This window comes from Mastomys coucha, unplaced genomic scaffold, assembly GCF_008632895.1.
Source record: "Mastomys coucha isolate ucsf_1 unplaced genomic scaffold, UCSF_Mcou_1 pScaffold8, whole genome shotgun sequence".
NCBI lineage: Eukaryota > Metazoa > Chordata > Mammalia > Rodentia > Muridae > Mastomys > Mastomys coucha.
The window spans coordinates 6,315,946-6,338,336 of NW_022196914.1; the positions used below are offsets into that span (position 1 = coordinate 6,315,946).

Sequence of the window (22,391 nt, forward strand, 5' to 3'; positions counted from 1 at the left end):
CTAAAATAAAAAAAAAAAATGAAGGTTGAAAAAAAAAAGAATCATAAGTATTTTATTCCATAAGCCAACATAACGAATTGCCTTCACAAATTTGAATCAGTGGAATGGAATTACACATAGACCTCATGGAATGACATTTTTAACATTGATATGTGATTGTTATATTATATAGGAAAGTGCTATAGCAAATGAGGCCAGTAGTACAGACTGATTTGAAAGCAAGAGAAACATTCTCCTGGGCATGCTAACTAGCTTGAGAGACTATTTTGCACAATGGTGCTGAGATGCAGAATAACAAAATTCCCCACGTTTATACTATGCTTTTCAGGACCATCCTGAAGTTCTTTCTTTTCCTATTAGAAGATGCTGATCCAGGCTTCCAGGGCAATTTACTTCTACCCATGAAATTTAGCTAAAGCTCAGCTCTAAAAACACACTTCAAGGAACACACAACAAGGAAATTTGGAGAAGAGACTTGTCCAAGGAAAAGAACAGAACATGCATTTGGCCATCAGCTAGCATCAATAAATGTAAGCAAGAATAAAATTTTCTTGTCTGTAGATTGCTTAAAATTGAATAGCTGTTCATCTGATTGAAACAGTCTGTGTGTATAGTACAAGTGTAGATTTCACCAAGTTGTTCATTAATTTTCAAAAGTAGTTGTATTCTTTAAAAAGAAAAAAGAAAATGAAGAAGTTATGAATTTGAAGAATAGCTGGGAGGGGTATATGGGAAAGTCTGTAGGGAGAAAAGGAAAGGGAAAAACATAATTACATTATAATATTTGAAAAGAATAAATTGGGTCTGTGGATTGTACCATAGTTATCCTGTTCTTTATGGCTAATGTCCAATTACAAGTGAGTATATACAATGTGTGTCTTTCTGGGTCTGGCTTACCTCACTCAGGATCATATTGTCTAGTTTCATCCATTTGCCTACACATTTCATAGAGTAATTGTTTTTAATAGCTAAATAGTATTCCATTGTGTGTATGTACCACAATTGCTATATCTGTTCTTCAGTTGATCAACATCTAAGTTGTTTCCAGTTTCAGGCTATTATGAATAAAGCTGTTATGAACATAGTTGAGCAAGTGTCCTTGTGGTATAGTGGGACATCATTTTGTGTATATGCCCAGGAGTAGTATAGGTAGGGTTTGGGATAGAACTAGTTCCACTTCTCTGAGAAACTGCCAAATTGATTTCTAAAGTGGTTGTAAAAATTTGCACTCCCAGCATCATTTGAAGAATGTTCTTCTTCTACATTTGTGTCAGCATGTGCTGTTACTTCAGTTTATCTTAGCCATTCTGATTGGAGGATAAAGGAATTTCAATCAGACAGGGAAATAAAGTAAACATTGGAGGTGGTTAGAGGGAGAGAACTGGATGGGAAAGGGGTGAGGAGGGTAATGAGAATGGGGACCAAGTATGGTGAGAAGGGGCTAGGAGAGGTCTGTGAAAAAGAAAATCATAGGGGGGCACATCTCTGTGACTAGCCAGAGACCTGGGAAGGGGGAAGCTCCAAGGAGTTTATGGGGATGACCCTAGCTCAGACTGCTACCAGGGGGGATATAGAGAATGAAATAGCCACCTCCTGTAGCCAGGTGAGACTTCCAGTGGAGGGAGAGGGACATCAACCCACCCATATAACCTTCCACACAAAGTTTTTCCTGCCTAGAAGATGTGCAGGGAAAAAGAGGGAATCAAGATTGAGGGAATAGCCAACCAATGACTGGCTCAAGCTGAGACCCATCCCATGTAAGAGAGCCAACCACTGACACTATTAATAATACTGTGTTCTGCCTGTAGACAGGAGACTAGAATAACTGCCTCCTGAGAGTCTTCATCCAGCAACTGATGGAAACAGATACAGAGGCCTATAGACAAACATCAGGCAGACCTCCAGGAGTCTTGTGGAAGAGAAGGGGACAGGATTGAATGAATCACGGGGCTCATAGACACCACAAGAAGATATACAGAGATAACTAACCTGGGCCCATGGAGGCTCACAAAGACTGAACTACTAACTAAAAAATATGAAGAGGCTAAACCTATGCCCTATACACATTTGCATATGTGCAACTTGGTCTTCCTGTGGTTCCCCTGACAACAGGAGTGGGAGCTGTCTCTGACTCTCTTACCTGCCATTGGATCCCCTTCCCCAGCTGGAATCCTAAGCTGGGCTTTAGTGAGAAAGGATGCATGTAGTCTTGCTATGATTTGATGTCACAGAGTGAGGTGAGACTCAAGGGTGTTTCTTTGTGATTTTCTATTCTCTGAAAAGAAGCGAAGGAGTTAATGGGACAGGGATTTGTAAGTATTCGAATGGAAGGAACAGAGGGGGTGGGGCTGAGATTGAAATGTAAAGTGAATAAATAAATACATTAATGAAAAAAGAACATACAAAGACAGTATGTTGTGCATAAAGATGTTTAGTGTGAATGAAGTAATATGGAACTATATAGAGTATACATATATAAATATATATGTATATATAAATATATTTATATATAAATGTGTATATATATATTTATATATATAAATATATTTGTATACTCTCTATATAAAAAAGATACTCTAGAGTTACTCTCTAATCAACTCCCTTAAAGAGTTTGAGGTTTCTGCATCTTGTATGTGGGGACAGTCAAAATTTTGCATAATAATTCTGGGTTCTCACATCTCCTAGTTTCTTCAGAATAGTGTAGTAGTATAAAAGAATAGTGACATATAATATATATATATGTATATATGCAATTCTGTATTGATGGAGAATAGAAAATCACAAAGAAACTTATAATGAAAGAAAAAACGAGATAGAAGGAAGAAAAATGCTGTCATTTTGTGTATAACATTGCAATAAGAATTATGTGTCCCAAAATACTAGATAGACATAACAATTTTAGTAGTACTTATTTGTAATACAACTAATCTCATGAACAAAGAGACATGTATCCACTCAAACTTAGACCAGCTCCACTATATCAGCCTAAAGCTTTCATTTCTGAAAAGCCAGCAAGTCAGAAGTAGTATGGTTAGGATCTGATATTTGTGATGATTAACCTGTTTTTCAATAACTTATATATTGCTTTAGCTTGAGAATCCATATCTGACAGCTTAATTTGATTTCGATTTCCTTTACTCCATCTCAGAATAAGACACTCTAGCAAAGGTGATAACATTTGAAATGTAAATAAATGAAATCTCCAATTAAAAAAGATACTCTAGAGCTACTCTCTAATCAACTCCCTTAAAGAGTTTGAGGTTTCTGCATCTTGTGTGTGGGAACAGTCCAAATTTCGCATAATAATTCTAGGTTCTCACATCTCCTAGTTTCTTCAGAATAGTGTAGTAATGTAAAAGAAAAGTGAAATAAAATACACACACACACACACACATATGTATAAAACAGTTAACTGTATGTTCTTTGCTTCTTAAGAGTCTCTAAGACTACATATACATACACATATACATATAATTTTCAACCTCCAAAAGAGCCCAATAATCCCTATCTCCTAGTGTTTATATGTAGGTATCGTTCACATTCTCTCAGGCTTGGTTTTATGACATATAAAATATGACAGAAGTGATAGTGTGCTATTTTCAAGGGTAGAATCAGATGTCCTTGTAGACGCTGACTGTTCCATAAATAGGACAGTCAGCCCTAGGAAGAGGCTCTTATGAATAAGAACTGGGGTTTCTAATACTGAAAGAATGAACTTAGAGACAGATCTCTTCACTTTACCCATGTCTTCAGAGGTCTGGATTACATCCTGGATAACAGTTAACTGTATGTTCTTTGCTTTACACATAGTGGGACTCATTGCTCCAGCAGCATGTATATAGCAGAGGATGGCCTAGTCAGTCATCAATGGGAGGAGAGGCCCTTGGTCCTGTGAAGGTTCTATGCCCCAGTGTAGAGGAATGCCAGGGCCAGGAAGCAGAAGAGGGTAAGTTGTTGAGCAGGGGGAGGGGGGAAGGAAGAAGTTTTTTTTTTCTCTTTTTTGGAGGGAAAACAAGGAAAGGAGATATTATTTGACATGTAAATAAAGAAAATATCTATTTTAAAAAAGCCCCTAATACGCCAGGCACAGTGGCATACACCTATAATCTAATCACTTGGGAAGCTAAGGTAGAAATAGGAGGCCAGTTAGGGCATGTAGGAAAACTCCACCTCAAAACCACAGCAACAAAATGCCCCTAATATTATTTGTTTCAAATTGGTGTCAGGTTCCAAAGAAACTCAGAAGAAATGGTCAAATGTGATGTCTATTAGCACACCAAAGCAAATGCTGGCTAGAAGGCTCACTCAATGGCTTATCTGAGCATTCTCACTCTGCTGCCTCTTAATCCTGTGCCTGGGGATTCACTTCCCTTTCCCCAGCTTCGGATTCCTATATAGCCCAGACATTTCTGCCATGCTCTCTCTTGGTCCTCCACTCTTGCCTCTTTTTCTCCGTTTCTTGGTTTTCTTGGCTCCAGTCTTGATTCTCTTGGTTATTTTGGTCCTGGAACTATCTCTTTGCTCTTGCCCTCTCCTCCTTTTCTACTTCCTCCTCCTCCTCTTTTTCCTCCTCCTCCTCTTCTTCTCTCCCTTCTCTTCCTCTTTTGGCCCCACTCCTCCATGCCCCTGTTCAGTCTGCTGGCCATGTTCAGCCTACTTGTTTCTTTCCCTGTCCTGGACTCTCCCAGATGCTTCTCTCCCTCCTGTGTATACTAATGCCTTCTCCTCAACCATACCTTGGAATGGCCATGTCCTCGTTTTATTCAATAACAGATAGTATTAAGGTGGAGTTATATATCTGAGAAAGCCCAGTCTAACAATGTGACTTTATACATGGCTACAATGAAGAACCCAAACAAGGACAAGCAGTACCTATTCCTAACCATAAGCTGTTTCCAAACAGTATTTTAAATCATTCCATTTTGATCTTGGCCTCTAAAATAATAAAAAATTATACATAATGTGAATTGCTTTTTATGTTGTTGAGCTCCTAAATATGAAGATAAATTTTAAAACCTCTGCTAGACATAATCTCTTATTGAATAAGTGCCTGGAATAACTCTTACAGTGACAAATAAAATATGAAAAATGAAAAATTCTAAGCAGTATGACTTATCCCTAAATAGATGTTATTTCCTAGATACTCTAGCAAATAACATCACTGCCATCTACATATTTTACATAAAAATGTACTCATTACTGACAGTAGTGGTATTTTCTTAAAGCATAATAAAATGACTTATATGCCAAAATTTATTTGTAGGATAATATTATGATCAGTAGTTATATAGAAAAGTCTTATATTTTGATAGCTTTTTCCCTATTTTTATCTTTTAAAAACATTTATTTTTATTCATATCTATGAGCCTGTGAGTTCATATGTATATGTGTACAGGAGCCCTTAAAGGCCAGTGGAAGGTACTCTTATGGCCTGTAACTGCCATCATAAGCAGATGTGAGCTTCTATACTGGTTCTGTGAAACAAACCCAGTTCTGTAAGAGTAGCCAGTGAGCTTAACAGTTGAGCCATCACTTTAGCACTTTGTCAGAATTTTTCTACTTATAGTTTGTGAAGAAAACTCAGTTGGTTATACTTAAAGTGGGAAAGAGATAAAACACTATTTAAAGTATCTATAAGTTGTTCTCTTGAGGGAAGACAGATTGTTCTTCTCTATGCATGCCTACTGTGTAAAATCTAATTAAGTTCAACTTGGGAAATAAGCCATTTTCTTTTCTTTATGAATTTGATAAAGGTACAATATTAAGAACCATTCTTTGTTCATATTTTTATATCATAATTTATTTGATGACATAGTAAATTGCTATCAGATGGATTTTCTGGTAACTAACATAATATACTCTCAAAGATTTCTGTAATCAAATCCCTGGAACCCATGAATATACCTCATTACCTGGAAGAGGGACATTAAGTTTAAAAATAGAATCAAGGTTTCTAACCAGCAGACTGTTAAATAAAGACATTTTCCTGGTTTTCTTACATGGGACACTGCTCCTACAGTAGTCCTTAAGAACGGTAGTGGAGGAAGTAAAGAAGTCTGAACCTGGGCATTTCATTCAATCTTCTATTGTTAGATCTTAGCAGAGAGAAGGTAACTATTCAGCGAATGTCTATAAGCTGTAGAAGCTTCTGAGAGGGAAGACAGCCCTACCATCATTATTATCTCAGCCAGCTAGGTAATGTGGAGCTTCTACCTGAAAAATAATAAGATCCAGTAATCTTGGTCCACTAACTTTGATGATGTTTTCCAATAGCAAATAGAAAACAACAATGACAGATGCTGTCAGAAGGATTAAATACAAACATGGGAGACAAAATAAGTCCTAATCATATGGCATGGTAAGGCAACACAGTCATCTCTGGCACAAAGTGAGGTGTTTCCTGCTCTGGCTTCTGCCATGGGAACTTACTACAAGTTCCAAAACAATTAGAACAATCAATCACAGACACAAACATCCAAAATTCTTCGATAATTTTTCTCTATAAATCAATCATCTCAGATACTATAGTGATGGAAAGTCAGCAAGGAAAATAAAAATGCTCAAACTATTTTAATCCAGTTTTGATAGTACAATGATAGGGTCTGTTTATTTCCTAGAGATTATGGGTGTTATTATTATTTAAATTTAATTTTTGACAATTTCATACATGTATACAATGTATTGTGGTACTAGTCATCTCCTTCCCCTCTTATCCATTTTCCACATGGGTGAAAGTTCTTCCCAACTGGTCTTGCTCCTACCTCTACAGCTTATTTTTCTTTATACAGACTTGTATCTGTAGCCATAGCTTTTATGTGCTCATGAGTTGAGTACATCAAGTATGCCACGTCCCAAAGTCAGATACTAGAGAATGCTTTTGCTTCTTGCCCTTTAGCCCTTACAATTTTTCTTCTTTCTGTTCTCTGATATTCGCTGCACCATAGAAAGGGTGATGAATTTAAATTTTAAAATATCTTTAATTATAATCACTAGTGAAACTTCACACTATGAGGTCAACTAAAATAGATTAGTGAGTCTCCAGTTTTGACCTGTTCTGTACAATAGAGATGAATTCTATTGGGGAGACATTCAGAACTTGGAGACGCCCAATCTACTTTTGCCTTTGAAGTTTTGTATCCCAGAATACACTGTTTTATCAAAGGCACCTTTCTTTTATCGTCACACCAAATGAATTTTCTTTCTATGTGCAATACCTTTCTTCAGCTTCCCATCAATTTTGTGGCATTCTGTTTGTTTTTCAGGTTCTAATCACAGGTCATCACTGTACCAAGCTTTCCTTGTGTGCTGAGAAAAGAATCGACTTTTCTTCTCTCTCTTTGCTTGGAAAACTCTATTGATACTTCAAGTAGAATAGTTCTATCTTACAGTATTTACACCACCACCTGCATGGTTTAATTCATAAAAAATAATTTCTCAACTCAATAGAGAGGTTCAGGAGACCCCAACCCTCCTTGCATGCTACTAGCAGATAATGATGTATCTTTCAGAACTGAGACAGTAATTTGCACATGTTCCTATAAATAGCCTCTCATTCTTATACACTTAGGTAACCTTGATTAAACCCACTGGGCCAACCACACATGAAAGAAGACATGGAAGTAGAGGAAGAACTAGATGGAAAGAGGAAAACATTCATGGAGGTGGAGGAGAGACAAGAAAGGGTTAATGAAAGAGCATGAATATTGTCCAAATATATTGCTACATTGTCAAAAAACAAAATAATTAAATGTAAAGAAAATGCAGACATTCATACAATTTTAGATCAATTCTCTTAACTCGTGTTCATCACCTAAAAACAATGGCTTACCAACATGTCCCAAAGCTTGAGCCTTCCCTAGAACTTGGAACATACACTACAAACTTTCCCTACTAAGAGGCAGCAGAGAAGTTCCAGCTAGAAACTAAAGATCCTCATCTGCCAAGTCTTCTTTCCCCCTCTCCCCTCTTTTATGAGATAAACAATGTCTGCTATTTGGAGTCCTTGTCTGGGAAAGACAGTTTAAGAGCATCCTTACCTGTGAGGCCATCTGAAGACACAGGCAGCTTAGCAGGAAGATCTCAAAACTATATTTTGCATATGCCAGATATTATGTTTGTCTCTAGAGAAGGATGTACAAAGAAAGACTTGACATTAAATACTGAAGTTGTGCCTAGAAAGATGGAACAGAAATAGGGATGAGTGTGAGAATATGCAATGATACTTTCATTCAACACTTTCTTAGGATTCTTTCTAGAATAAAATTGCAAGTAATAATTTATAATTTGAGACCATGGATTGTTGGCTTATTCTTTGAGGAGAATTTTATTTTTACCATTGGTATCTTCTTATGCCTAAGGCATAAATAGTAGCTGACCCTAGGAGAATGCTTGATAGAATGAAATGCATTTTATATCACTCAGAGAGTTTCTTCTGGCCACAGATAGATCTATCATAAGAAGTCAGTATGCCATGCTATGCAATTCTAGTGGAAAAAAGATGGCAATAATATGAGACAGTAATATGAGATCAAGACAGACTGCTGTAATCACTTAAGTCATATTCGTGGCCATACCTATGCCATTTTCTGTATATAATAAACCATAAACTAAATATGGTAAACAGAATATACTAAAATTCACTTAAGAGAACTTCCCTGATGTTATTGTGCTTTATTTATATTGTTTTGTCAATTATGCAAGAAATGAAATTAGCTCAGTTTCAAATAGCCTGTCCAGACGATTCTGCAGATTAGAGTACTACTACGTAAGAGTCAGGCTGCAAGTATATACAATCACCTAAATGAAAAAGTTTTCTTTTTAATTTACAATAAGAAAATAGATTTACATCACTGAGCCATGGATAAATCCACGTTGTTTCGTCTTAATATTGAAAACAAAGATAGAGAAGTTACCCTACCAATCTCTACATTATATGCTCAGTTTTGTACTGAAAAAAATTATTACTTTCCAAGTATTAATAGAAAGACTATGTGTCTATAAAACATAGGTGAGTGTCTTTTAAAAGGAATTCCAAACTTCAAACTTCAAAAATGCTATAGGCAACTTTTTGTGGAGACAAAAGACACATGCTCTGGGTGTTTAGTAGGAAAAAATTGTAGCATATGTTCTAAAGCTTGACATATTAATAAACCATTCTTTTGGAACAATGAACAGTGAGTTAATATATGATGATGAACATTGTACCTGGCACAGTCATAAAATGTGGATGTTTATTACATTAAAGTGACAAAAGCAACTAGTAAGCCACTGGCTTGGTATGTTTTAGAAAAAAGAATCTGAGAACACTGTCATATCAGAATGTGGTATTTCTGAAAGAAACAGGCTTTCATCAAAGTCCCAGCAAATTAGTTGTGTGGGGTAGTAATGACTGAATCCCCTGTATTTGCATTCAGTGAGCAGAACCAAGAAAACTGTTTCAACTTCAAGACCAGCCTGGTTTACACAGCACATTCCAGGGCCATGAAGGTTATGCAGCAAAACTCAGCCAGGGAATGGCACCAATCAGGTTAGTGAGTGTACTAAAAAATTAGATCTCATTGTATATCATTTCTGTAGATGGAGCCATAGCTAGAAAGTAAATTTTCTAATGAAGACACATCTTAAAGAGTACTAAATGTGCTATGATCCCACTAGGGAAAGTCACCATAAACATTGAGAAGTAGCAAAGAGCAAGCCAAGGCAATCTCATGTCCAAGAGACACCACACTGACACCACATTCTTGGTCTTTTGGTCCTTCCCTCATTTTTCCAGTTCACACTTTTTTTTCCTTCCCTAGAAACAAGGGTAATCTTCCTGTGAAGTGTGGATAGAACAGAAAGGAGAAGATTCTTTCACACCATCTAACAGAGGGTCGATGGAGACAGGTATCAGGCAGAAGAAGACTAGTTAAGTGTGTAAAAAAAAAGAGTATGCAGTGTAGTGGGCAGGATGTGTCAAGTCAGTGGTTTGACTGAGGGAATAATATCTGTAGCAATTTGGTTTTGGATTGGGCTCTCAGAAATCTGACTGAAGTTATCTAGAACTATCAGCACACAGTGCAAAATAAAATCAGAAATTTTTTTATTAGATATTTTCTTTATTTAATGTAAATTTCTCCTTTCCAAGTTTCCCCTCCAAAAAACAAAGAAACAAACAAAAACAACAAAAACAAACCCCTGTTGCCTCCCCCCTCCCCATGCCTGCCACCCCACCCTCTCCCACTTATTGGCCCTAGCATTCCCCTACACTGGGGCACAGAACCTTCAGAAGGCCGAGCTCCTCTCCTCCTATTGATGATGGAATTTGCAATCCTCTACTATACACATGATGCCTGAACAATCAGACCCATCCATGTGCAGTCCTTGGTTGGTGGTTGAGACCCTGGGAGTTCTGAGGGTACTAGTTAGTTCATACTGTTGTTCGTCCTAAGGGGCTGCAAACCCCTCAGCTCCATAGGTCCTTTCTCTAACTCCTTCATTGAGGACCCTGTACTTTAAAAAAAAGAAATTTTATTTTTTGAAAATACAGGAGAGTGAAATTTCTGGTAGTGTCATGTGATGTAGACTCACATGGTGTTTTGCTGAGGCAAGACCTGTAGGAGGACACGTGATGTTTGGAGACAGTATAAGTAGGGTTCAACTGACAGTGATGGTTGCCCTTGCATAGTTACCTCTGCAATACTTCCTTGGTCTCACTTCTTTGCTGATCTTTGCTTTATTGAGAGAAGCATGGCAGAGAACTTCTCCTTACTTCCTGCCTGAATCGTGGCACTGCTGCTGATTTGTGTTTGTATCCTGACACTACTGAACTAGACTGCTGGTATCCTGACAAATGGAGATTGGAATTGCTCCAAAGAACTACTTCTAAACAGGCCCATATCCCTTTGTCCTATTTACCATATGTTCTCCCTACCTTTAGCCTGTGGTCTAGAAAGGGGAAGGGGTTGAAGTATTTGAGAACCCTTATTAAAACTAGGTTTCAAATAATCTAAGCCTAGAGGACAGATTGTATTCCCTTTTCTGTTGCTATTAAGTCCATCTCTTTCCACCATTATGAAATGTGATGTAACATGATATTTTACACACACACACACATATTTGTAGGATGACAATAGAATCTCATATATGCCAATGTTTCAATTTGGCAGTGTAGCATATAAATCATATGCACCCAATGTAAATGTCTCTGGTGGATCCCAATTGGAGAAGAATTTGGACAGCAAGCCTTGTGCTGAGGTGAGATATGAAGTTACTAATAGGAGCTGTTGAATGACTGAAATTATTCTAGAACATGGTGTTTGGAACATGAGGTTTGGTGATTTTACATGAACTACTGAGCTGAGTTACAATAAACCACAATAAGGAAATTGACACAGGCTTGAAGCCAAACATCAATTCTGACTAAGAATATTGGGGGCAAAAGAGGAAAGTAGACCTCTGTAAGTTCATGGTCAGTCAACATAACTTGTTCCAAGCCAGCTAGGGATACATAGTTGAGACCTTGACTCTAAATAACATGTAAAAATAGTTTTATAAACTCTTACAGCTTTGTAAAAGGTTTTGCCAAATGGCAATCATAACATATTATCAACAAGGAATGTTGATACAATCTTGGCAATAAAAATAATTTGTATCAATCATACCAGAGAGAGTAAATTATCTTTCCTTTTCTTATAAATAATATTTTAAATATATTTATTTTTACTTTTTTGTCTATATAGAAGATAAAATTGAATTATTTACTACATCTGTAACATATATAATAAAAGATACAAAGGGTAGCCGATAGTGTGTTAATTTTTATACTTTCTTTCTCTATTCTAAACATTCACTATAATGCTTCACTGTATTTATAATACTTTGGGGTATTTTCTGTAAAGACTGCTAGAAAATATATGAACTTCTCCAGATTCTATATCCAACTGAGACTCTGGACTTCTGAAGTGTGTATAGATATTGAGAATATTTATATTCCTCTACAGGAACGTGTTCACCCAAACTTCCTGCAACACTGGCAATTACACATGCTTCCTTTGAGAATGTTGAGAAGGATTGTTTATAAGAGCAGCCCTGGGTCTTCAGCTATCAAGCTGTTCTGTAAGACCACTTCCACCAGTGAAAAGACAGACATCAGCAGAAGGAACGGCCAAGCCTAGAAACAGAGTCCAGGATCCCACGATGTAAGGTGTAATGTGTAACATGTAATGTGTAATACGTCATATGACATGTGTTCCTTCAAGTGGCCCCTCAAGTCAGAGGAAGTAGGAGAGGGTAATTTAATAAATTGTTTGAAAAAAAAACCAGCCTTTCAAGAAAAGAGAACTGACAAACATGTATTTTGCTCCATATATAAAACTGAATTCAAGTGGAATGGAAACAAAATACTTAAAAATAAAGTACACACAAGTATTTAGAGTTTTCTTTTATTCCCCCTTACTGAGTTTCACTAAATAACCCTGGCTAGCCTAGAACTCAGAGAAATCACCTATGTCTATCTCCCAAGTCCTGTAACTAATAGCATAAGGCACTATGTCTAGTCATATTCTTCTTCTTTAGAAATGGGAATGATCCCATAAACTGAACAAGAAGCTGTCTACATAGGCTGATCCACTGGTGACACTGTCAGTGACCATGGAGGATATGGAATGTTGCTGGTCCAACAAATCCTGAATTTTCTCCTGGTCTGCCTTTAAGAGCTTTTAGAGCCATTCCTTAACCACCACCATGTCAGACATAACATCTTAATAAACATAAAAACGAAACAAACAAACAAACAAAAAACCCTTTGAATTGTATTAATGTATTGGAACTCTATTTTCTACCAATTGAGAATGCTATCAAGTAGTATTCAAGACCTATAGTTGAAATTCTTCTGCTTTCCAAGATGTCCCACTTAATATTTCCATCAATATATTTTTAAGTGTCTTGATTTATAGCTTTCTTTGTTCTGTTGCTAGCAACCCCCCTCCATGAAACTGCTTCTATTTTGTTGGAACATTGTTTTTGTGGGCCCTTGGCACTCTGATTTGGTTTCTAATTAGAAAGGTATCTTTTGTTTCCTTTAAGATGAATGCTGTGGATTATTATTGTTGTCTGTTTTAGTTTTGAAGAGGTTGTACTGACAAAACAAAGCCTGTAAAATATAACCCACACAAAATAAAATATTCATTAATTTATTCATGTAAAACTGAGAATAAAATATTAAACATCAAATGCATATTGGGGAAAATTCTTCAGGTTTATAGCAAATCTTGAAGACTTTTTATGAACAAGAAAAGTGAACCTTGTTGCAGATAGCTCTGGGGCTATTTGTAATTTGATTACAAATTCCATTTGCTAATTCCATTCTCCTGTGGAGGATTATGAACAAGGAATGAGTCAGCACTCAGGTAATTTCCTGCAAACCTTCTTCCCACCTTAATTTGTAAATTAAGCTAGAGCCAGTGATTGGACAGAGAAGGGAAGGTGGAGCTGAAAGTTGGGAGAGGGAGAAGAAGATGGGATAGAGAGAGGACAACCAAGGAGGAGGTGGAAGGAAAGCAGAGCAGAGGCACATGGCCTGGAGAAAGTACAAGTTATAAGGGATCTCAGAGATGGGAAGATGGTAGTGTAGTGATAGAACTACCCAATCTAGGTGCACAGTTTGTATTCATATTAATTGAGTTGTGTTTTCATTGCCTGGGTATATTTGGGTTGGAGAATTACCGCAAAAGAACCACTTAGTGGGAAAGTAAGTAGACATTTCAGAAGAGAAAGACACAAATGTTCAATAACTATAAGAAACATTGAACCTTATTAGCAATAAGATATATGCATATTATGTAAAACTCACTCATTTTGCTTTTTAAGTAGATAGTCACTTTTCTGCTATGGTTTCTGCTGTGGTTTTGGATGGGAAACTATTTATGGAACAGACCTTCAACTCCTCATGTCCACCAACAGAACACACAAGGCACTAGCTGGAAACACCTGTGGGAAGTTTGTTCTATTTTTGTAATAGCTTTGCTCTTGAGAACTATTGCAAAGGAACAAACATATTTGTAGCCAGAGATTAATGATCAAGAACATTCAACACTGGTCTATTTACCAGAAAAGAGTTGGAAGCAATTCGGATTCCCCAACTATTGTGAAAGTAACAAATCAATGGTGAGACAATTGCATAATGAAACACTGCAAAATCACAAGGAAATTGATGGGCTTGAGACTTAATGACAGGACGAAATGTCCATGGTTCATGATAAGTCACAGCTCAGGGTTTCACGTGCCACCACTTCCAGAGATGTTGTGCTGCTGTCTCTAATTCACTTAGCTACTCTCCATGATTTTCCCATGGCTGTTCTCCTTATCGTTGTGTAGAATGACTTCCTGAACACTCTGTTGAAGACAAACCTCCCTCTATCACCATTAGGATACAGCACTTCATTGAATCTTCTTCAAGTCATTGTTTTCTTCTCAATTAGCATATGTTAATCAGACAAAATAGTGGGAATTTTATGTAATATATATTACTTGGATCATGTGTATACATTTCCTATTCTTGTTCCCTGTTCCTCCTGATCTCCTTTCTCTTTCAAGTAGCTCACCCTCTTTACCTCCATGACTCTTTTTTTTCTAGATTCTACCCATGATAAAAAAAAAAAATTACGATATATATGTTTTAAAGCCTGCCGTATTTCCCTTAACATTATGATCTCTAGTTCCATTGATTTCTTTTCTACAAATATTGTAATTCCATCCTTCAAATACTTCAAATTTATTTATTTATTTTTTTATTTATTTTGGTTTTTTGAAACAGGGTTTCTCTGTATAGCCCTGGCTGTCTCCTGGAACTCACTCTATAGACCAAGCTGTCCTAGAACTTAGAAATATGACCGCCTCTGCCTCCTAAATGCTGGGATTAAAGGCAAGTGCCACCAAAAGTATTTTGTCTTCCTGTATGTCTGTGCACCACTTGCATCCCTGATGCCCACAGAGGCAAGAAGGATCAGTGAACCACCTGGAACTGGAATTATATATGGTTGTGAGTTGCCATGTAGTTACTGGGACTATAATCCTGTTCTACTTCAAGATCAGCCACTCTCTTAACTACTATACTAAACTATCCCTACAGTCGAATTTCATCTATTTTGTCTGTTTTATGTGTATGCATGTGTAAGAGTGCATATATGTGTACCATACATACCCTTCAGGTATGCTCTGAGGCCAGAAGAGGATGTCAGGTTCTGTAGAACTGGAGTTACAGATGGTTGTGAGCCACGTGATATGGATACTGGCAATCAAACACATGTTACCTGCAGGAAAGTTTGATCTGAGTTGCTGAGTGTCTCTCCAGCCCCTCATCCTTCTATTCTAAATAATAATAACTCCTCATGTTCATATAGCACATTTTCTTCACTGGGTCACCTGTTGATGAACACCTAGGCTTTCTCTATAATGAGGGTATTGTGAATAATGTTGCAATAAACATGTGTGCACATATCTCTACATCTTGCTTCATTTGATTTCTGTGTGTGTGCGCGCGCGCGCGTGCACGTGCGTGCGCACAGGTGCACGTGCGTGCGCACAGGTGCACACACATGTGCATGTTGCACAGCAGGAGAATAGCTGGTGTTCTAACAATTTTCCCAGGAACCACAATCCTAATTTCTACACCAGTTACAGTTACATTCCCGCCATCCAACAGTGCATAAGGTCCCTGCATACTCACTGTCTTACTCAGGGTTTCTATTCCTGCACACACACACACACACACACACACACACACACACACACACAAACCATCATGACCAAGAAGCAAGTTGGGGAGGAATGGGTTTATTCAGCTTACACTTCCACATTTCTGTTCATCACCAAAGGAAGTCAGGACAGGAACTCATACAGGGTAGGAACCTGGAGGCAGGAACAGATACAGAGGCCATGGAGGGATGCTGCTTACTGGCTGCTTCCCCTGGCTTGCTCAGCTTGCTTATAGAACCCAGGACTACCAGCCCAGGGATGGCACCACCCACAATAGGCTCTCCCACCCATGATCACTAATTGAGAAAATGCCTTACAGCTGGATCTCATGGAGGCATTTCCTCAAGGAAGGCTCCTTTCCCTGTGATAGCTCCAGTTTGTGTCAAGCTGACACACAAAACCAGCCAGTACACACAACAACATTTTTTCCAAAGAAAAGCAGCCTACCACATGCAGGACTTGTCTGGAATGCTAGAAGCTACCCTAGTCTTCCTACGAACAGGCCTTGGGAGAGTGCGGAATTTTTAGCCAGGGAGTGCGGCTACTTGTGTACCCTTGATTACAGAATCAACCTCTTCTCTAAAGAAGGCCATCCTCCGAGTGCAGCTTTGGGAGGGAAGAGCATGGAGTGTTTGCAGAGGGACAAAGAAGACACCTGCCTAACCAGTCTGATGAGCTAAATCAACCATGGCCCTCACTGAGGCGACAAATTCAGCCAGACATTCACGGTTCATTTCTTGCGTTTCGTTTTCCGATCTGATTGGTGGAAGGCAGATTTTCAATGTGATTTTCATTTGCAAGTAGATGTAGTTTCTCTCATTACTGAGTGTATTGAACGCTTTCCTGGGCACTTCCTATTTGTGCTGTTCAACAGTGACTTTCAATTGTGCTTTTAGTTATTGATAGTTTTACACCTTTCACCTAAATGTCAGGAGTTCTCTCTCTGCCTACCTGCTCCCACACAGTACACATTTAAGTTCAGATAGCTAGGGTTTTTCACTTCCCATCTTCACAGAATCCTTCTTGTCAGTCTATAGCTGATAGGCAAATAAACTGAACACCTTTAGCAAAATGCAACAGTTTTTTTTTTTCCTTTGTCAGCAGTCAACTTTCAGGGAAGAGATTATGTATTTTTTTGTATTATTTTAATCTTCTATTTTATGTGTACACAATTCTTAATGTTTACTGTAAATACAGAACCAGGAAAATGTTATAAAAATAAAGCCTATTATCATTAATAACCCAGCTCAAAGGCACACTTTCCAAATACTCCGAAGCTTCCTTCCAAATGCATTAACTACAGATGGCCACACTCACACTGCATTTGGAAACTTCACACGGTAGCAGTTGACTTTGTAATGCCTCAGCCCCTTAAAAACTGTAGGACTTTTAAGTATACGGGCTGCTTGCATATATGCTTTTATGTAGACACAGTAGAAAATATGGAAGAGTGGGTAGTCCTTAATACTTGCTGAAAGTATTTTTGTCTTTATAAACCACGCATCTAAAATGTTTTAAAATATTGACTAGCAGATGATGGAGAAAACAGACCCCCGTAGGCACATCATCCAGATTAATAAATAAAATATTTCAAGCAAGCCGTAAATCTTCTGCTCATATTTTTTTTTACAAATGTCTTGCTCCTTCTTAACTATACTTACATTCAGTATTCTGAATTATGAGCCAATTACTTCCTTTATTTCACTATTTGAGAATGATCCCTAAATTAAAAAAAGGTTCATATTAACTATTATTGAATTTATTGAGTAAAAACAATAAAGCTTCTTTCAAATAATATTATGTTTAGCAGATTGAATGCTGCAATTGATTATCCAATTAAGTGACTTTTAAGAATTAATTTCTTCATTTCACTATGGGGCCATCAGAGTTGTCTCATATGAGCAACTACTTACAATATTAATATACATGCTCAGTAGAACATTTGTACACATTCTGGTAGCTGAAACTTTAAGCACAGCTTCCCTTTGGTCTGTGTGACCATCATCCTTTCTGTTCTGTTTGCAGTAGATAGCCATCCACTGGACACTTGGGAACACTCCCATTGCTCTGCGGCCTTGGATGTTTCAATCATTTCTACTAATGTCAGTCATTCCAACAGATGTTTGATGATAGTACATGGCTAAATTTATAATATATTAATAATTATTTTCATATACTATATTAGCCATAAAGATAGGCAGAACAAAGAAATAAAGACTCTCCTGCTCACAAAGGACAGTTTGACCTTACATTTCTGAGTTGCCCAACTATCTCCACACAGTTTATGAAGGAGCCACCTAAAAAGAAATAGATTTCCCTCCAAGCAAGTCAGCCTGCAATGCATATTTGACATCATTTCACCCTTTTCATATAATCTTCTTATAGAATATGTGCATATGGCCATACCACCCTGAACATGCTCGATTTTGTTTGATCTCAGAAGCTAAGCAGGGTTGGGCCTGGTTAGTACTTGGATGGGAGACCACCTGGGAATACCGGGTAGTGTAGGCTTAAAAAAAAAAAGAAAGAAAGCCATTCAAGAATATGTGCATATAATGCTATCAATCTCTCTCTGTCTCTCTCTGTTTCAGTCTACCCCCTCTCTCTCTGTCTCTGTCTCTCTGTCTCTCTCTGCCTGTCTCTCTCTGTCTCTCTCTCTTCTTGTTGTTGGGTTTTTTTTTCTGGAAAATTTGAATACTACTTTTCCCCACACCTGAATTACAGATTTTATTTTTCTTCCTATCATTTTTTCCTGCTGCAATAAAACTTTATAACACACAGACACACACACATATATTTATAAAACTTAGATTTTGTCTTTCCATTCTTTGAGAAAAGAGAAATAAACAACAGAAACACATAAACTTGTTTTTGTTATTTTGTTTTTGAGACAGGGTATCTCTATATAGCCAAGGCTGTCCTCGAACTCCCTTTGTAGACCAGACTGGCTTCAAACTCATAGAGATTTGCCCACCTCTGCCTCTCAACTGCGGGATTCAAGACATGAACCACCATGCCTGGCTAACACAAGTAATTCTAAAGGCATAGCAACATGAATGTGTGTGCAATTGTGTAATTAAGCTTAAGAAATCATAAAAATATTAATGTTGATATTAATAAAAACTCCTCCACTATATTAGTGAACCACCAAGAGAATGCAAGTTAAAAGGAACTCAGTGCCATTATGTACTGGCAGGAAACAACCAAGGCTAAGATACGTGAACACAAGAATGCATGTCTGTGTCCATGTTTGTTCATAAGCATGCACATGTGTATGTTTGTGATCCTGTGTGTGTGTTTCAGAGAGGTTTAATAAGAAATTGGTTTCTACTTCACATCTAACAAATTTAATAAACAATTGATATAACTTCCTTCATGTATTAAACTTACTACAAAAGAATGTAGCAATAAGCAAAAGGAGAAAGACAGAAGATTGAGTAGACAAAGACTGCAAAATCCTATTTAAGTATTATACATGGAAACAATATCTGAATATCAAATGCATGTGCTATCAAATGTTAATTTATCAATTAATGATATCCTGTTATTTAATGTGATATTTTTTCTTTATTAAGTTACTCACTTGATTTATTGTGACTATATTCATTCTGCATAATACTCCTCTACCCCCTTTCCCTTAAAACCCTATGTTTTCCACATCTCCTCTCTCTTTTTTTCTCTTTCTTTCTTTTCACTCTCAGAGTTTAATTAGAGTGCTTATGTGAACAAATGTAGCAAGTTTTGTCTTTCTGGACCTTGGCTCCAGAAACAAATATACCAGTGACTATATCATTGAGAAAAATTATTACATGATAATAATGATGATGATAATAATAATAATAATAATAATAATAATAATAATTTAACTTTAATTTTCAATAGCTTCTCAAGAAGGGCTGAAGCCTCATGGTAACCCACATACACACATGCCCCTGACAGAATATTGAAGGTCCCAATTTTATTCAAGCCTTGTTCAGAGACCCACCCATACCTGTTACATGCTCATGATTGCAATGTTCGTGTCGTGATCAGATGACTGTGTTCACCAAACTCACTTATTTCATCCTCTAAATCCGTTCAGTCCCTCTTCTGAGCCTGGAAGGTGGCAATATTGGGTTCTCTGCCTAAGTCTGATAGCAGCCCTGGTCTGTGGGTATAAATATAAACGTTTGGAACAGATATAAACAGATTGGCAACATGCTCCATTTCCTGAAGCAACAGTAGGAGGCTGGACTCTTTGTTAAAGAGAGCAAACAAATACTATAAAATCCTATTTAAATACTTTATTAGTCAAAGCTTTTCCACCAGGTCTAAGTCTAGGTCTGTATTTCTCCCCGTGGAGCAGGCCTTACACTAATCAGAAAATAGTAGGCTACCCAAAACTCTCATGCTACCCTTGTACCAGTGAGCAAATCTTGCCTGGCAAATACTGTAAGTACAGTATCTGTAGCAGTGTAAGACCACTGACAGGGGTTCTCCTTCAGCAGCCTACATAGAACCGCCAGACATTGTGTGTGCTAGCAAGCAGGGCAAAAGTGTCCAGCTCAGTTCCAGACTGATTTTTCTGTATCCTGTAACCAAAGAGTTTGATATTTTCATCATTAAGACTTTATTAAGTAATTTAGATGGGCAACCAAGAGTAAAGTAAACAGCCTGTAATGTTTGAGGAACCTCTGCAACCCCTTTGGACAATAATTCATAGCGAGGTATCCTCGAACTTACATTAAAATTTTCATTGAAAGCCTATGGCCTCTGGAAGCAGAATTATCCACCCATCCACCCTCTGTTCCAACCTCATTGGGAACCTGTTCTGGGATTGGATGAGGGAAAAGGACTGAAGCCCTGAGGGCCAGCAGAAAGAATGGAAACAGGCAACCTTGGGAGGTAGGAAGTTGGAGGGACCATCCACAATGCACCAGAGACCTGGGAGTTGAGAGACTCAGGACTCACAGGGAGGGGCCTTAGATGAGATGCCTGACAGTAGGGAGAGGGAAATTATAGAGTCCACCTCCAGCAGGAACACAAGGCATCAAGTGAGGGAGGGGGTTGCCATCCCACAGTCACAACTCTGACCATAATTGTTCCTGTCTGAAAGAACTACAGGGATGCAAATGGAGAGGAGCCTGAGGAAAAGAAGTTCCAGAGACAGGTCCAAAGTGGGATCCAGCTCAAGGGGAGGTCCCAAGGCCTAGTACTATTACTAAGGCTATGGAGAGCTCACAAAAAGGGACCTAGCATGACCATACTCCGGAAAACTGAACAAACCACTGAAAGAGTTAGAGGCAGATATTTGCATGCAACCAATGGACAGAAGCAACTGACCCCTGTGATTGAATTAGGGAAAGGGTGGAAGAAGCTGAGGAAGAGGGTGACCCTGTAGGAGGACCATCAGTCTCAATTAATCTGGACCCCCGAGATCTCTCAGATACTGGATCACCAACCAGGAAGCATACACCAGCTGATATGAGGCCCCCAACACATATACAGCAGAGGGCTACAGGGTCTGTGTTCATTCAGAGAAGACGCACCTAACTCTCAAAGAGACTGGAGTCCCCAGGGAGTTTAGAGTCAGGTAGGGTGGGGGTTCAGGGTGGGGACATCCTTGAGGAGACAGGGTGATGGGGAGGAGGTGTCAGATGTGGAATGGTCAGAGGGTGGAAATAAAATCTGAAGTGTAAAAGAATAAAGAAAAAAAGAAAAAAGAAAAACATTTTAAAAATGTATTTCTAGTTAGTTTAGCAAGTAGTTTATTTTTGAGCTTACCCCAAGTCATCATTCTCCCTTCCTGATCTTAACCCTATCTAATCTTTCATATCTGGAATTCTACCCTATGCCTAATTTCATTTTCCATCAATGAAATGTAGTATTATTTAACATCCATACATCTGACAGGATTAATGTCTAGAAATATGAAATACTGATATACATTAAAAAAATAATCTAAACAGTTAAAACCTGGGCTATTCTGCTCCACTTGGGAATCCTTCCCATATTCAGTCACCAAACCCAGACACTATTGTGGATGCCAGCAAGTGCTGGATGACAGGAGCCTGATATAGCCTCCTGAGAGGCTCTGCCAGTGCCCGACTAATACAGAAGTAGAGGCTCACAGCCATCCATTGGACTGAGTACAGGGTCCCCAATGAAGGAGCTAGAGAAAGGACCCAAGGAGCTGAAGGGTTTGCAACCCCTTAGGACAAACAACAATATGGACTAACTAGTACCCTCAGAGCTCCCAGGGACTAAACCATCAACCAAAGAGCACACATGCTGGGACTACTGGCTCCAGCAGCATGTATAGCAGAGGATGGCCTAGTCAGTCATCAATGGGAGCAGAGGCCCTTGGACCTATGAAGGTTCTATGCCCCAGTGAAGGGGAATGACAGGGCCAGGAAGCAGGAGAGGGTGGGGTAGTGAGCAGTGAGAGGGGGAGGGAACAGGGGTTTCTTTTTGCTTTTGTTTATTTCTTTTTCTTCTTTTTTTTGGGGGGGGAGGGGAACCTGGGAAAGGAGATATTGTATTGTATGACATGTAAATAAAGAAAACATCTAATAAAAAAAAAAACCCTGGGCTATTGAACTAAGTAGAGAGTTCTCAAAAACATAAAAAAACAAATATAGGTGGCTAATAAACACTTCAAAATTCTATCAAAACCT

General features: G+C 38.1%; 1 pseudogene; it reads left to right on the forward strand.

Moving 5' to 3' along the window:
* The first annotated feature begins 18,127 nt into the window (after nt 1–18,127).
* LOC116084004 lies at nt 18,128–18,246 on the forward strand (annotated as a pseudogene).
* The last annotated feature ends 4,145 nt before the right edge of the window (nt 18,247–22,391 follow it).